The 16,985-nt window shown below is 42.5% G+C and overlaps 1 protein-coding gene across 4 annotated transcripts in view; it reads right to left on the bottom strand.

The window, feature by feature from the left end:
- The window catches only part of CLCN4 (chloride voltage-gated channel 4), a 99,047-nt gene extending 84,477 nt beyond the window's left edge, over positions 1–14,570 (bottom strand). For all 4 annotated transcript variants that reach the window (XM_077480849.1, XM_077480847.1, XM_077480848.1 and 1 more), the window contains exons 1-2: positions 14,415–14,570; positions 5,447–5,599 (exon numbers count right to left, since the gene is read on the bottom strand). The gene's annotated coding sequence lies outside the window, so the exon portion shown is untranslated. The remainder of the gene's footprint in view (positions 1–5,446; positions 5,600–14,414) is intronic.
- Between the last annotated feature and the right edge of the window lie 2,415 nt (positions 14,571–16,985).

Here is a 16,985-nt window from a genome sequence, read left to right as displayed (position 1 = left end):
CTGACAAAAAAATCTGATCGCTTGTATGCAAGACAAGTTTGGGCCAAAATCTGTCTGAAAAAATCTGCCTGTTTTTGTCGTCGGAATGTCTGACCGCGTGTACAGGGCATAACTGTTCCTCCTCAATGGCAGATGCATGCCAGCACAGGGACATTGTCCAAAGGTACCTGTACCAACAGATCTTTCAGATAATGTTCTCACAATGTAGGAAGAACCACCTGAGATTCCAGAATGTACAAAGGAAGACAAAGGTTCTCCAATGACAGGACATTCTAGAAAGTGGGAATTGAAAAATTCACCAACCTTAAAAGACAAATTCACTAGCTCAGGAGCTACCTGTATCTCACAGGCTGAAGCTTAGTATGTTGAAGTATTCTGATTCACAGCAATGGAAGAAGGGCCCTTGTTGACTTTTCTCTCCACAAGAGGTTATCTCAGTGTCCCACAATGTGGGTGCCATGAGAGGTCATTAGGGAAAATACTGGAGCAAGGACCCTGGAGATAAATTGAGATGCATGAGGCAAAACTAGACAGTTAGAACCCAATGAGGATTAGTAAATATATGTCCTGACTGACCACAAAGATCAGAGGGTCACTCTGAGAAAGAACAGTGATGGTAGATCTGATGGATACCATGTGGGTGGCCAGAGAATCTGGCTTGGATACCTGAGCATTTCTACTCCAACAATAGCAGAAGAAAAAAAAGGAGATGAAGACTTTCCCTAGATCTTCAGTGTTATCCTTAAATATAATGTCAAAGGTAGGTCCAAAGATGTGTCATCCCTCAAGACCAGACAGGGTCAGGCACTCCTTGGTTGCAATGTCTGCATCCCAGCACTTTAACCAGAGTGTTCTGCCATTTGCATGGACAACGCTTCTTTACAGGTGACAAGCCAATATGCTTCCAATAGGCCATCACAGCAGAAGTGAAAAGTTTCAGGCATGTGCCCCACATGCCCACTTAGGTAAGGATCCACTGCCACAGTGGAGAGATCCCTTTTAAGGGAATTTGCAGCCAGAATACAACAAACGACTGGGCCCAACATCAGGAACTAGGTTTTAAAATGGGATTCTAACTGTTGTTCAATTTAATCTATGAATGTGAGGAGGATTCACTCTACTGTCCTAGTGGTTTCCCTGTTAAGGTTTGGCCAATAGCAGATCCACAGTGGGTGTACACCACTCTTTAGCAAAACTTTTCCAAAACTAAAACAAATCCAGCAAATGCTTAGATGTGTCCAGAACCATCAGGTTCTTCCACAAGTGGGTGTAATAGGAATGTCTTTGCAACTTAAAGAGCTCAGAAAGACCTGAGACTGGGGACAACAGCTGATCCCTAGAAGAAGTTCAGAAGGTACCATATCATTACGTTTCCAAAGGGCCTCTTTTAAACCTTAGGCCAATAGCAGGAAATTGTGATTTCTCAAAAATAGTCCCACCAGGGGGAGACTAAAGGGGAGTAACCCTGAATCAAAGCAAGAAATGGTCACTGTGACCGATGGCTGCCTAAAAGGCTAAGAAGAGATCATCAATAGACTCTGATGGGAAAGGCATGAGACTTAGATCCTTTTCACACTGGAGGTGTTTTTCAGGCACTTTAGCGCTAAAAATAGTGCCTGTAAAGCACCTAAAAAAAGTGCTTTCACACTGGGGCGCTGCGCTGGCAGGACGTCAAAAAGTTCTGCAAGCAGCTTCTTTGAGGCACTTTAGGAGCGGTGTATACACCGCTCCTAAAGCACCCCTGCCCATTGAAATTAATGGGCAGCGCTGCCGAAGCACCTGTAAAGTGCCTTTGCGGGTGCTTTTCACCCTTTATTCGGCCGCTAGCGGGGGTTAAAAGTGCCCCGATACCACCCGAAAAGCGCAGCAAAAACAACGGTAAAGCTTTTCCGTCGGCGCCCCTGCACTGGCAGTATGAAAGGGCTCTTAGGGGAAAATTTACTAAAACAAGAATCTTGTGCAGCTGTGCATAATAACCAATCAGCTTCTACGTTTTAAGCTGATCTCGCATGATTTCAAACCCGCATTTCAGTCTGACTTCGGGAGCGATTTCAGAGACATCTGTGTGGGTTCCTGCACAGATGTCTATTGAAATTGTCCCCAAAGTCACCAAAAGTAGTGCAGAAACTACTTTTGGGAATCGGTGCTGCGCCGCAAAGTCGGAGTCACACCAATTCGGATGGGACTATTGTCGGCAATAGCCGGCGATTAGACATGCTCATTGTCAAAACCTTGAAAAATTGAACAAGCTGATTGGCTACTTTTCACAGCTGCACCAAATTCTGTGTGTACCAGTTTTAGTAAATCCCCCCTTTAGTGTCTTCGCAGCCAGAAACAGTGAGGAATTAGGTGAATGTGACCACAAAGTCTAGTGACTGTAGAAGAGACCCCAGTTGACAAGGATTCCAATGATATAGTAAACCCTATTATCATAAGGTAACAGGATTCCAGATCATAGTATCTTTGAATGAGTTACTTGCATAGCACTGCCTATGCGAACTGAATCGCCTCAGGGTGCTTTCTTGCCACCTGCAAGCCCATCTGCGGCTTTGTGTGGTCCTTTACCCTGTAAGGTCCTGACACACTTACAAACACATACAACATTGACATACACACACATATTAAGGCAAAATTTTTTTTAGACAAGGGCTAATTAACCTACCAGCATGTCTTTGGAGTGTGGGAGGGAACTGGAGTACCCAGAGGAAACCCACGCAGGCACAGGGAGAACATGCAAACTCCAGGCAGATAGTGTTGTGGTTAGGATTTGAACCAGCGACCCTATTGCTGCTAAGTGAAAGTGCTAACCACTACACCACTGTGGGGCTCCTTCAAAGGTACAGAGCAAATGTCCTGCGAACCATTAGGCGAGTGCGAGCTAGGGCCCCACATTTGCAATAAGGCGGTCAACTCTGTATCCTAGAAAGTATGACATGTCTTGACTGTGTACCAGTAACGGGAGCAGGCTCAGCATATGAGGCAAGGCCTCATGTACCAGCAGTGCCAAACCTGACCTCCCTGGGGTCCTAAGAAAAATTCTGCTAAGGGGCCCTCTACCTGACCCGTGATGCTGTGAGCTATATAAACCATTTGACATTGCCACACAGTCACACCTGACACTTATATCAGGGTCCCCAGAGCGCCCCCCTTAAATCAGTGTCCTCAGAGAGTCTCCCTCTACCTTCCGTTTGTGGATGCCCCACAGATGCTCAATAGGGTTTAGGTCTGGAGACATGCTTGGCCAGCCCATCTTTAGCAAGGCAGCGGTCATCTTGGAGGTGTGTTTGGGGTCGTTATCATGTTGGAATACTGCCCTGTGGCCCAGTCTCCGAAGGGAGGAGATCATGCTCTGCTTCAGTATGTCAAAGTACATGTTGGCATTCATGGTTCCCTCAATGAACTGTAGCTCCACAGTGCTGGCAGTACTCATGCAGCCCCAAACCATGACACTCTCACCACCATGCTTGACAGTAGGCAAGACACATTTGTCTTTATACCCCTCACCTGGTTGCCACCACGCATGCTTGACACCATCTGAACCAAATAAGTTTATCTTGGTCTCATCAGACCACAGTACATGGTTCCAGTAATCCATGTCCTTAGTCTTCTTGTCTTCAGCAAACTGTTTGCTGGCTTTCTTGTGCATCATCTTTTGAAGAGGCTTCCTTCTGGGATGACAGCCATGCAGACCAATTTAATGCAGTGTGCGGCGTATGGTCTGAGCACTGACAGGCTGACCCCCCACCCCATCAGCCTCTGCAGCAATGCTGGCAGCACTCATACGTCTATTTTCCAAAGACAACCCCTGGATATGATGCTGAGCATGTGCACTCAACTTCATTGATCGACCATGGAGAGGCCTGTTCTAAGTGGAACCTGTCCCGTTAAACTGCTGTATGGTCTTGGCTACCAGGCTGCAGCTCAGTTTCAGGGTCTTGCCAATCTTCTTATAGCCTAGGCCATCTTTATGTAGAACAACAATTCTTTTTTTCAGATCCTCAGAGAGTTCTTTTCTATGAGGTGCCATGTTGAACTTCCAGTGACCAGTATGAGAGAATGAGAGTGATAACACTAAATTTAACACACCTGTTCCCCATTCACACCTGAGACCTTGTAACACTAATGAGTCACATGACTCAGTGGAGGGAAAATGGCTAATTGGGTCCAATTTGGACATTTTCATTTAGGGGTGTACTCAGTTTTGTTGCCATTGGTTGGTAGACATTAATGGCTGTGTGTTGAGTTATTTTGAGGGGACAGCAGATTTACACTGTTATATAAGCTTTACACGCATAACTTGTAGCAAAGTGTAATTTCTTCAGTGCAGTGTTGTCACATGAAAAGATATAATAAAATATTTACAAAAATGTGAGGGGTGTACTTATGTTTCTGAGATACTGTATGTCAACACAAGCCCGTGGTCTGAACCCAGCCCACCAAGCCTTGTCATGCTGCTCTTGCATCCAGTTTTGCAGCTAGAATGTGGCAGAACTCAATTCTGCCACCTCCGGCTCTCACCCTCAGCTCCCACTCCCTGCTGTCCCTTGTAAACACAAAAGCCTTTGCTCTCAGTGGTTCCCAGGACTCACAGATCCCTGCATGCATTCATGTCGGGGCTTAGCAGGAACAGATCTCCAGAATCTGAGAGAGAGAATGATCTCTCTGCAAGGCAAGAGTCACCTACACAGGGAGGTACTAGAGTTGGGCAAAGCAGAAAAGAGAGATGTGAGGAAGCTTTGGTAGCTGCACACTGTGCATAGTGCACCCCCAAAACCTGCACTCTGTACACCACACACCCCTGAACTCTGTATTCAATAACACACTCCTGAACCCTGCACTCTGTATGTAGCACACCACTAAACCCTGCATTCTTTACATAGAGCACCCCTTAACTGTGCATAGGGCACCGGTGGAACTGTACTCACTCTGTGCATAATGCAATCCGGCACTCTGTATCTAGCACATTCCTGAACTCGTAAGTAATGCATTCCTGAACTCTGCACTCCATATGTAGAGGATCCCAGATACAACTGGCCCTTTGAGGGAAATCATACTGTTAATGTGGCCCACAGTGAAATTGAGTTTGACACCCCTGTGTTACCAGAACCTGGTCTGGAAAGCATTTTATGCAGAGCCCAGTGCTTATGTGTCCCTATTGAGGAAGTTACCATTATACATTGTTCCTTTACTGATTTATAGCCTAAACCCAGGCAATTTGTTTTTTGTTTTTGTTTTGGATAGCCTGTCTGTGGAAGGGGTAAAAATTATGTCACTGTTTTATCTCTGTCTATTAATACACTGGGGTGTTTTTCCCTTCCTTGCTGTCCCTGTGATGCCTAGATAAGAAATAGTGAAATCAGGAATGTGTCTTTGTCGGTTTCCCCATTGGAGAGGTTACCTATCATTTCCTGTACTGACAGGAAGAAGAATTTTTAGGTAGTTTTACCTTTTTTGTTAGTAGGTTGTAACACGTTCTTCACCTCTTCTCTTCTTTTCTGCTAATTCACAATCACAGAACTGGTAAAGGGTATGATGGCACTTGGTTTCCATAAATTGCAATGAATACATAAACAGGACTCCCATGTCATTGTCAACTGACCTACAAAATGAAACCGGATAACAGATTAGCCTCATTTTATTATAATATGATTAAATCACACAGTACAGATAGTAGCGCAGAATATATTCTCTGGGTATCATTACTATTACATTTTATAATATTATATATAAATAGCAGAATGATGATAAACAAGGTATAAAATTACAAGACAGTAATATGTTACTACAAACATACCTACTTTTTGAGATAGGACCAAGGGACCCCTAAAAGCAAAAGTATGTAGCATAGGACACACCCCTGCTATGCCCCCTTGAAGGAGAATTATAAAAAAAAATAAAGATTAATTAAAGGGTAACTCCACCTTTGTTGGGAAAAAACATTCCCCTCTGGGTGATCTATGTATATTGCAAGGATTATAACGTTTGTTGCAGATTCCTACCTTTTGTTATTCTGAAGAGATCACTGTTTGATCCTCTGTGCCCCCGTGCTCAGTGGGTCTAATGGGAGTGGCTTCATAATTATCAATCAGCTGTGCACCTGCAGAACACTAATAGGGAAAGCTGCCTGACCTGCATCCCCTTATAAATGTTCCTATTGGGAGTATCTCACTAAAAATGACATTTTTGTTGCAAATGAAATCTGAAAATCCTGAAATCTGACTTGTATCTTAGGCAAACTAAGAAAATCAATGAGCCAAACGCACAAGCAGGAAATTATGTTTTTGGGGAGTGGTCAGTACACATTCTGTGTACAGAACAACTCCAGGTAGCCATATCGCATTGCATTTTCAGAAAATTACAGAGCTGCAGATTGAAAAAGTAAGGTCATTTTTAATAACATTAAATTAAAATATGACTTGTGTGGCAATTGTATACGCTATATAATTTTGTTTTGTTTTCTATTTCTTCCCCCACGAAAGTGGAGTTACCCTTTAAACACACAAGTACTTTTTTTTACCACTACTATTGCTTTATACTGGCTTTTGAAATTTACAATTGTAGCAATTTTGAAATTGGATGAAAGATTTAGCACTTTTAAAACTTTTAGCCCTTGTACACGCGGTTGGACATTCCGACGGAAAATGTCCGATTGGACCGCATTGTCGGATAATCTGACAGTGTGTGGGTTTCATCTGACTTTTTCCGTCGGAATGTCCTACCAACAAAGTTTGAGAGCTGGATATAAACATTTTCCGACAACATGATCCGATTGGGCTTTGTCCAATCGTTTGTAGAGGATTCCGATCGGACAAAGTGCCATGCATGCTCAGATCAAATTACGAGACCAAAGCTATTGACTACTAGCCTGAACGTAGTCGCGTCGTAACTAAATAACGTCATCACGTTCCGAACTATCGGATTTTCCCACAACTTTGTCCGACCGTGTGTATGCAACACCAGTTTCGGACAAAATCCGACGGCTTTTGTTGTCGGAATGTCCGACCGTGTGTACAAGGGCTAATAAGATAAAAAGTGCATTTTATATATAATGATATCGATCAGACCAAAATGAGGGACAAATGAGGAGGAAAAGGGGACAGAGGGACTTTGTTCCAAATCAGAAACAGTCCCTCAAAATCAGGGATAGTTGGGAGCTATGCTACAAATGTTTGTAACAAGTTTCCTGTAATTGGCATTTCTTCTGCATTTGACGAGCATTTGTAGCAAATGATATTGACTTTATTTGAGCAATACACATGGCAGTTCAGATTCTGTTTGACCAGCTTTGCAATTTTGTCCCACAGAATTATTTTCGGTGCTGGCTGCTCTAGTCCCTATAAACTTGAGTAGAAAGTATATTGAGATTTGGTATATGAACCTTGTTGCTAGAACAACAAAACAGATATAACCACCCTGCAAAAATAGGTTACTAATGCTTACCTGTCTAGCAGGTGGTATGTTAAAGTAAAACTATAGGCAAAACTTTTTTTTTCATTTTGGATAGAGTAAGGGAAGGTTATAACCCCTGTTGGATTTTTTATTTTACCATCTGTTCCACATTGCAGAGATTTCCCTTCGCTTTCTGTGTCATAACCAAAGAGGAAGTGAGAGGAAATTCCTGCAAATTAAGGGAATTCCTTGGGGACTGCCAGGTCACCAGGACTAGTGTTCCCATTGGAAGATTTTCCCTCTATTACTTTTCTGGGAACAATCCAAAATTTGGAATTTTCCTTTACTTTCACTTTCAAAGATAACGGTAAACAGGACACATGGGGGCTGATTTACAAATGCTTTGCGCCATGAGTTGCGACTCACGCCGATGCGCAACGTATTTACAAAACATTTGCGCATGTAACACAGCACAATTCCCCATTTATTATAGTAATCTCGGCGCACGGGAGGAGGCGATCGGTGCGCCACTATAGACATGGCACACGGCATCTTCAACTCAAAATTTAAAGAAGCAAGAAGTGCCAATATTATGGGGGTGATGTGAGGAAATATAGTAATAACTGCCCAAGTAACAAATATGCCCAAAATAGAATGAGAAAGTAACTTTTTCTGAACAAGCCTGCTGTGCCTCCAAGTACACTCAGGACTGCGTGAGGTCAATTTATGCACTGCGCATGGGAAAGCGGCATTTGTGCACGTTCAAATGCTTTGGTTCACCGCGTCGGCAAAATCTTAGTAAATGTCAAGCAACATAAATGCATTTGCATAGGTTGAACGGGCGCACCTCTCAACTTGACTTTTTTTTTTTTTTTTTACGCTGGTTCACTTTTATGGTTTTTTTAAAGGATTTTTGCACACAGGTCAGGTTAGCATTAGGGATGAGCCAGCAATACACATAAAAGTTCATTGTTAAAAACAGCATTAAGAAAAAAAACTAGATTAAGAAAAAAAAATGTGTGAGGGTTCCCCCGAAATTCCATACCAGGCCCTTCAGGTCTGGTATGGCTATTAAGGGAACCCCGCGCCAAAATTAAAAAAAAAAATGGCTTGGGGGTCACCCTCAAAATCCATACCAGGCCCTTAGGTCTGGTATGAACTTTAAGGGGAAGTCTGCGCCAACATTTTTAAAAAAATGGCGTGGGGGTCCCCCCCAAAATCCATACCAGACCCTTAACCAAGCACGCAACCTGGGGACAAAGGCCTCATCCCCACAAAAAACCAAAGGATGAAGGAAGGAAGAAGACCCGAAGAAGATGGAAAGAAGGAAGAAGACCCAAAGAAGATGGAAAGAAGAAGATTTTAAATAAATGAATTGTCAAAAACTGTCTCTTGTCATTTTTAACATTTCTGACGTTTTTTTGTGAAATGGCAGGGGTCCATTTGACACGGGGGAGGTCAGGATCTGGGGGTCCCCTTGTCAAAGGGGGCTTCCAGATTCTGATAAGCCCCCTGCCCACAGACCGCCATAACCACCGGGCAAGGGTTGTGGGGATGAGAGCCTTGTCCCCATCAACATGGGGATAAGGTGCTTTGGGGTCAGACCCCAAAGCACCCTCCCAATGTTGAGGGCATGTTGCCTGGTATGGTTCAGGAGGCGGGGGCACTCTCTCATTCCCCCCCTCTTTTCCTGTGGCCTGCCAGGTTGCATGCTCGGATAAGGGTCTGGTACGCCATTTTTTTTATTTTGGCGTGGGGTTCCCCTTAAAATCCATACCAGACCTAAGGGCCTGGTATGCTCTTGGAGAGGAACCATGCCGGTTTTTTATAAAAAATTTGGTATGGAGTTCCCCCTCGAGAGCTGATTATTCTGTGATTGGCCACAGCCAAAGTCGCCTGGCCTGGGGGCGACTTAAAGTCGTGTTGAAGTTGCCCAAGTCACGCTGTGATTCATACTCAAGTCGTGTCCAAGTTGCCTCCCAAAGTCACGCTGGAAGTCGTGTTGCCCCTGTGTGAATGGACTCTTAATGATATGGCGTGCGCTATTATCAATGCCATATTATTATTGCTGTAGCGTCTATGCATGCGCCGGTTCACGCGCTCAATTAATGATTTATCAGGCGCACGAATTAAGGTATGAACCAGCGCAGCGCATTCATCTTAGTAAATGACCCCATAGAGAGAGGGTGGATCTCCCTGTGGGGGTGGATGGGGGGGGGCACAGACATTAATAAAAACTGATAGGAGTTCTAATCCCTCTCCGCTCCATCCAAAACTAGAAAAAAAAAGTTTGCCTTTAGTTATACTTTAAATGTTTGCACTGTTCAGGAGCTGTGGGCACTGCCATTATCCGACACTTGTGTGTGTCGCTTAGCATGCTCTCTGCTAGGGCCTGTGATTCATCCCACTGGTTGTTATATCACTACTGAATGTTTTAGAGGTAAGAACTGACCATACCTCCCAACATTCTGAGATAGGCATGAGGGACACCTACTAGCAAACGTATGTAAGCATAGGAACCGGCCCCTGCCACACCCCCTTGAAGGAGAATTAATCGAAAAAAAAGGTTAAATAAATCTACAAGGGCTTTTTTTACCACTACTATTCCTTTATACTGGCTCTTAAAATTAAGAAATGCAATAATTTAGAATTTGGATGAAAGGTTTAGCACTGGGAAACGCTTTTTGAAAGATAAAGAGTGCATTTTATATATAACTATATAGATCAGACCAAAATGAGGGACAAATGGGGGGGAAAGAGGAACAGAGGGACGTTGCTCAAAATCTGGGACAGTCCCTCGAAATAAGGGACAGTTGCGCTCTATGGAATTGACAGAAGGAACCACAGAGCTCAGCGAGTTACCAGACATTCCTCACTCCCAGAAGAGTTAGAGTATGTGTCCAGACCTATCTAGACTTACAGATAGGCAGACTAAATCAGACCAAATAGCCAGCGGGCAAAATTTGGGTGATTCAGAGAACCCCTGTAAAAAGTAATTCTTGTGTAGACAAGGGAAAGGTACCACAAGCTTGGAGGCCTCCCTGGACTAGAGCTTTCTATTTCCGCAGTCTTGCAGGAGATGGCAGGAAGGGGAGCCAAAGGCTATTTGGCTGCAACCTTTGCCTGGACTTTAACCCCTCCTATCAAAGCCTGGGGAGCACAGCAGGGAAAGGCATGAGGAGAAATCAGACGTATGTGCAGAGGAAGGGAAAAATGTGTGGTGCAGAGCAGAGAAACAAGGCAGAAACTTTTGGCGTGCCAGGAATGAGAGAGGACATTATGCTGGCCTGCAGATGAAACTGTGTTGTGTGGGGAGCGGGAGACCAAAGAAGCCAGGAGGTTTCTCGGGATAACCTTGGTGTGGCTCTGGTGGGCAAAAGTGTTCTCTAAAGTGCAGATGAAAATATGCATTTGTTAAAAAAAAGCCACAGGCTTACAATATTGAGAATATGTTGATGCAGTCTGCTATGACTAAAGATGTGGTGCACCAAACGAAAAATGCCCCTGGCGAGGTTGTGGAGTAGCTTGTTGTCGCTGGTTGTGAGAAAGTACAGAATGAAACACCTGAAACCCCCGAGCACTGTCTCCTTCACTACTTCAAGGCTGAAAGAAGGTAAAAGTGTCTGTATTAAGAGAATGCCCATCTGTAAGCTTTGTAAGTGTATTTGTCCCAGTCATGCAATGCTTGGTTGGCACGTGTTGGCAGTTATTTTACTGTGAAACTCCATAAAAGCCACATAGCTAGAAGAGTTTACAAGACAATGTCATTGTTTGGAGTCCTGTTAAAGCCCACAAAGATACCAGGACTTGTAAATGCCCTGTTTGTAATATGGCTGATGTGACCTAGAAGGTGATGTTCGGATATTTGCTTCAACACATAATCATAAGAAGCCTTTGACAATTTATGCCATTGTGGTGGCAGACAGATGTAGAATGTACGTTTTACACACTGGGGAGTTCCTTTTTAATGCTGTATGGGTAGCTGTGCCAACAGGGGTATTTCCCAACTGAAAAGGCATGAAGGAAAATAATCTGGTTTGAAGCCATACACCTCCTGTAGTGGGTGGACTTACTTTTCAGGATAGGACTAGGAAAATAAATATATATAAACCAATGCATTCAATTATATACTGTATATAACAGACTAAAAAGGGACCAAATAAGAGACGTTCATTTTTAGGGTTTACTTATACTTTAACTTCCTACCTTTTCTCTTCACTTGGGCCGATGTCAGACTGGCAAATTCGTAGCAGGAAATCGCTAGGGTCGCTGGTCACTTCTGCCTGCAAATTGATTTGTTGTTGGTACAAGCTAAACTAGTACTATAGCATTGGGTGGTGTGCTCTATTACCAATTGCTCTCCTTCAGTGATTTATAGCCAAGTTCATAGTGGTGAATGAAGAGCAATTGTTGCTGGTGATCTTGTCGCCAACATGAAAGCCTGCTAAAACTCGATTATTGAGCAACTAAGTTATAATTTGTGGGAAAATTTGCCAGATAGTATTTTCAAAGAACAAGTGCTTAAAGCTGTATTAAAACCAAAAGCAAACATGTATTATATTGCAGCTTACCAAACCTTAGATGTGATGGCTGCATTAGTTTCCTTTTTAGGCTTTTTTTCTTCTATTTTCATCTGGTGATACAGACAGCAAGCTCTCCAGCAGAATGTATCAGTTTTCATGGATGAAACAAACCACTTGCTGGAGTGATTAAAATGATTAGCTTTTATTTATTCATTCAAAACCTTTATCCCAAAAGGAAAAAAAAACAGTTTGCTGTAACTGATTATAACGTTTGAGCTGGAGCGTAGTTTCAATTTGCTTGTGTATCTAAATCTGCTAATACATTTAACGCTCCCCTCACCCCAAATTGACAATGCTGAAGTCAGCTGTGCCTCCTGTTGTTCCTCCAGAGTTGTGTGTTACTAGACAGATCACCAGGTGAAAACAGAAGAGTTAAAAAAAGCCAAAGCAGAGAACACAGATGCAGCCACTACATCTAATGATTGGTAAGCTTATGTTACATTTTTCTCTGTATCTCTGTAAATTAAACAACCATCTGACATCAACCTGGGGCACTTCACTCACAAGTTTAGATCTGCTTAAAAAAAAACTAAAGGTGACTCAGACTCCACTTATAATTGAAATATCACTTTTGCACAGTTTATATTCTTTAAATATAAATACATATTCCATAGCATAATACACTTCAAAATGTCCTAAGAAATGGCAGCAGAATTTTAGCAGTATTGTGGCATAAGGCAACAGAATATTTTGCTGCTGATAAGACATATATTTTAAGAGAATTGACAACCTGCAATCAGAATAATCCTCCTCCCTACATTATGGCTAATAGTTCCTTTGTAGGTAACCTGTATACTTCAAGGGGCCTAGGAGCAGATCAGTGGGCCTAATCGCCTAATATCAGGGAGCCTAATAGCCTAATATCAGGGGACCCAATAGCCTAATTTCAAGAGGCCTAATAGGCTAATATCAGGGGGCCTAATAGCCTAATTTCAAGAGGCCTAATAGCCTAATATCAGGGGGGCCTAATAGCCTAATTTCAAGAGGCCTAATAGGCTAATATCAGGGGGCCTAATAGCCTAATTTCAAGAGGCCTAATAGCCTAATATCAGGAGGCCTAATAGCCTAATATCAGGGGGCCTAATAGCCTAATTTCAAGGGGCCTAATAGCCTAATTTCAAGGGGCCTAATAGCCTAATTTCAAGGGGCATAATCGCCTAATTTCAAGGGGCCTAATAGCCTAATTTCAAGGGGCATAATCGCCTAATTTCAAGAGGACTAATAGCCTAATATCAGGGGCCTAATAGCCTAATATCAGGGGCCTAATAGCCTAATTTCAAGGGGCCTAATAGCCTAGTATAAGGGGGCCTAATAGCCTAATATCAGGGGGCCTAATAGCCTAATTTCAAGAGGCCTAATAGCCTAATATCAGGAGGCCTAATAGCCTAATATCAGGGGGCCTAATAGCCTAATTTCAAGGGGCCTAATAGCCTAATTTCAAGGGGCCTAATAGCCTAATTTCAAGGGGCCTAATAGCCTAATTTCAAGGGGCATAATCGCCTAATTTCAAGGGGCCTAATAGCCTAATTTCAAGGGGCATAATCGCCTAATTTCAAGAGGCCTAATAGCCTAATATCAGGGGCCTAATAGCCTAATATCAGGGGCCTAATAGCCTAATTTCAAGGGGCCTAATAGCCTAGTATAAGGGGGCCTAATAGCCTAATATCAGGGGGCCTAATAGCCTAATTTCAAGGGGCCTAATTTCAAGGGGCATAATAGCCTAATTTCAAGGGGCCTAATAGCCTAGTATAAGGGGGCCTAATAGCCTAATATAAGTGGGCCTAATAGCCCAATTTCAAGGGGCCTAATGGCCTAATTTCAAGGGTCCCAATAGCCTAATATCAGGGGGCCTAGTAGCCTAATTTTAAGAGGCCTAATTGCCTAATTTCAAGGGGCCTAATAGCCTAATATCAGGGGGCCTAATAGCCTAATTTCAAGGGGCCTAATAGCCTAATATCAGGGGGCCTAATAGCAGAGCAGTTATACAATACATGGTATAGTACAGCACAGTTTGATTACAGGTGCAGAGCATATGATAACAATAGCCCATGTGTAAATATACAGTATATATATATATATATATATATATATATATATATATAGTTACTGTTAACATTAAATGCACTTGTGTGTTAGACAACATGGCCATTCTCTGTTATCGGATTGCCTGTGAATGAATAATTAATTATTAGGCGCTGCCATTAGTTACACAGCACAGTCTGACATTCTACATATAACATCGCAGTAGATTATGAATGCAGTTTTCCATTGCAGAACAAAGAGGCTTCATGTGCACAATAGGCCTTCTGCTTCACGGCCCATATGGCAGCATTTGTGCTGTCAGCTGTCCATACAATTGCAGTGTTAAGACTAGCAACATCATCTATGGCATTACAACACAGCAATGATTGTATATGCAACACACAGACATTGTGCTCTTACCTGCAATGCACATCACTTAGCCCAGACCCTTGGCTATCCTCAGCATCATTCGCCTAGGTGGTAAAGCTGTTGGAGAAATGATGTCATTGGGGGGAAGCACAGGAGTCATGTGACTGAAAAGTCCATTTACAGGCAGCAGCCTGCCTCCATCCGTCAATGGCTGATTTAAAGGGACAATCTCCTGCTGTCAGGGGAATAGTGCGTGAGCTTGTTCTTTATTTGTGTGCCTTTGATTACGTATCTAAATCCAGGCTGGAAATAAAATACCAGGCAGGCTTTACACACATAAAGCAGATTAGTGGTTTAGGGCCCATTATGAGGAAGAATGCCATTCATTGCACATTTAATTACTCACTTGATTTTGTTTATATTTCTGAACATTAACGATAAGTACCAAAAAAATGCTTTTACCTAAGGGTCCCTTTGCACTTTACAAGACAGTGAAATCATTTAAAAATGTTACTAAACCCAGGACCCTGCATTCACTATATCTGGTCTCCCACAGTACATGGAAATAAAATAGTTTTATTAAAAAAATAAATTGCTAAATGCCTTTTCTCATCAGCAGTTAGAGCAGTCTTTTGACTTCTATCAGTGCCTGGTTAAAGCTTGTAGAAGGAGTTTTCATTCTGCTCTGACTGTCCTATAAGGCTGCAGGACTTTTGACCCTCTGTCTGGACAGTGCTGATTGGCCCTGTGCTGATCACATGCACTCTCCCAAGAAAAAAAAAAACTCTCAAGCAATACACACAAAACTGAGCATGTGCAGCTTGTCCCCTAGCCTCTGTTCTGCCAGGAGATGGTTTGGGGAGAGTGGAAAAGGGGAGAAACAGAAAAAAACAGGATCAAATAGTTTTTTACACAATACTGAGAATTAACCCCTTAGGTTCCACCGTGGGTATAACAAGCATGCTTTACTGCATATACAGACTGATTTTACTGTTGTGGATTTAGTAACACTTTAAATGGACTGGCATTTCACAAAAAACAAGAACCAAAACTTTTGTTGGCAATGCAGCGTACCACACTTTATGGTATGTGTCTTGTTGTGCACTGTAGTGTTGTAGGCATGTTGAAAGCTACTGCATTGCAGGGTAACTACTGGGAAAAGAACCCTGGGCATCTATTCAGTGGTCCCTGAGGGGGTGAGCACATTTTGTATTTTTGTAAATTTTGCCATGGATGTATCCACTAATAATGATTTTAGTGTATTTTTAGCAAAAATTTTGTTTTGATAAACATTTGCGCAAATATCATATCTAAAAAAATCACTAGCACCTTCCTTTTATTATACTGGTCCAAAAGCAATGAAAAAATGTCAAAATTGGTCTGGCCACCGGAGTTTAAAAGTGGAGTGCAGGGCCTGGCAGCAAAAGGGTTAAAGGACAACATTGAAAAAAGTGTTTTTAAATTGCCGGTAGATTTCAGATCCCAACTGCTTTCCTCTATTTGCATACAAAGTAGCCAGACCCTAATGCTGAATGAAAAGGGGGGGGGGGAGCTGGAAGAGATGTTAATGGGGGATGGGGACCCCATAAAAAAACTGAATTGGGCACCCCCTAAAAATATATACCAGACTCTAAGCCTTGAAAAAAGTCTGTTATGGATGTCAAGGTGGGCCCCACCCAAAACAACGGAAAAAAAAAGGGTCTCCTACAAATTCCATACTAGACCCTTAGATTTATCAGTTTTAAGGGGGGACCCCACACAAAAAGAAAAACAAGAAGCAAAGGTTTGGGGCCCCTCTAAAATCCATGCCAGACCCGTAGCTGTGCAAGCAGCCTGGCTGGCCATGAAAGAGGGAACTACATGCCCTCAACATTGGGATGGTACCTTGACAGGGGGTAGCAACTTGTCCCAAATTTGATGAGGAAAAAATGCCAGTTTCCCCACAACCCTGGCCAAATGGTTGTGGGGGTCTGCAAGCTGGGGGTTTCCACAGTTTATTAATTCGACCTTATAGAGACCTTGGTGGGAATGTGACATAATCATTAGAATTTTTATTGGCCAGAGTAGAGCAGAACTTGGAATTTTGTTAAAAACATCGCTCTATTGCTATCCTGAGCACCTTAAAAAGTCCATGTTTGATTAAACGTACCTACCACCTAGCAAAACAGAAAAATCCATTCTGAGTGGACTCCACACTTGTGTGCTGCCGCAACGCTTGATAAAGCCTTCTTCTTGCAGGTTAACCCATGGTACTATGTGCATTGTGGTGCCATTTATTTACACAACCTAATACTTTATTATAGAACTTGAACTTGGATAGATTCAGGGTAACTATGGGATACTCCAGTAACTTTTAGTAGTGAACTTGAGGACACTAAACTTCCTCTTAGGAAAAAAGTGACCAGATTTTTTAAACTGAAATCCTATTGGCAAATGGTAAACTATTTTATAAGCATATTTTCTTCAAATGATATATGCAGTGTATTTAGTATGTGTTTATGGAAAGATTGTATGATATATCATATATATTTATTATTATTTCTCACATTTCGTCCATAAAGATAAAAAAAAGATACTTATTAGAATTTTTGGAGATATGGCTACCAAATGTTTTGAAGATAA

The sequence above is a fragment of the Lithobates pipiens genome, unplaced genomic scaffold (genome assembly GCF_037356315.1).
Source record: "Lithobates pipiens isolate NorthernLeopardFrog02 unplaced genomic scaffold, aLitPip1_a1.2 Scaffold_16, whole genome shotgun sequence".
In the NCBI taxonomy this organism is placed as follows: domain Eukaryota; kingdom Metazoa; phylum Chordata; class Amphibia; order Anura; family Ranidae; genus Lithobates; species Lithobates pipiens.
Note: the sequence above shows the minus strand (reverse complement) of the source record. Positions and strands in the feature narration are given on the sequence as shown.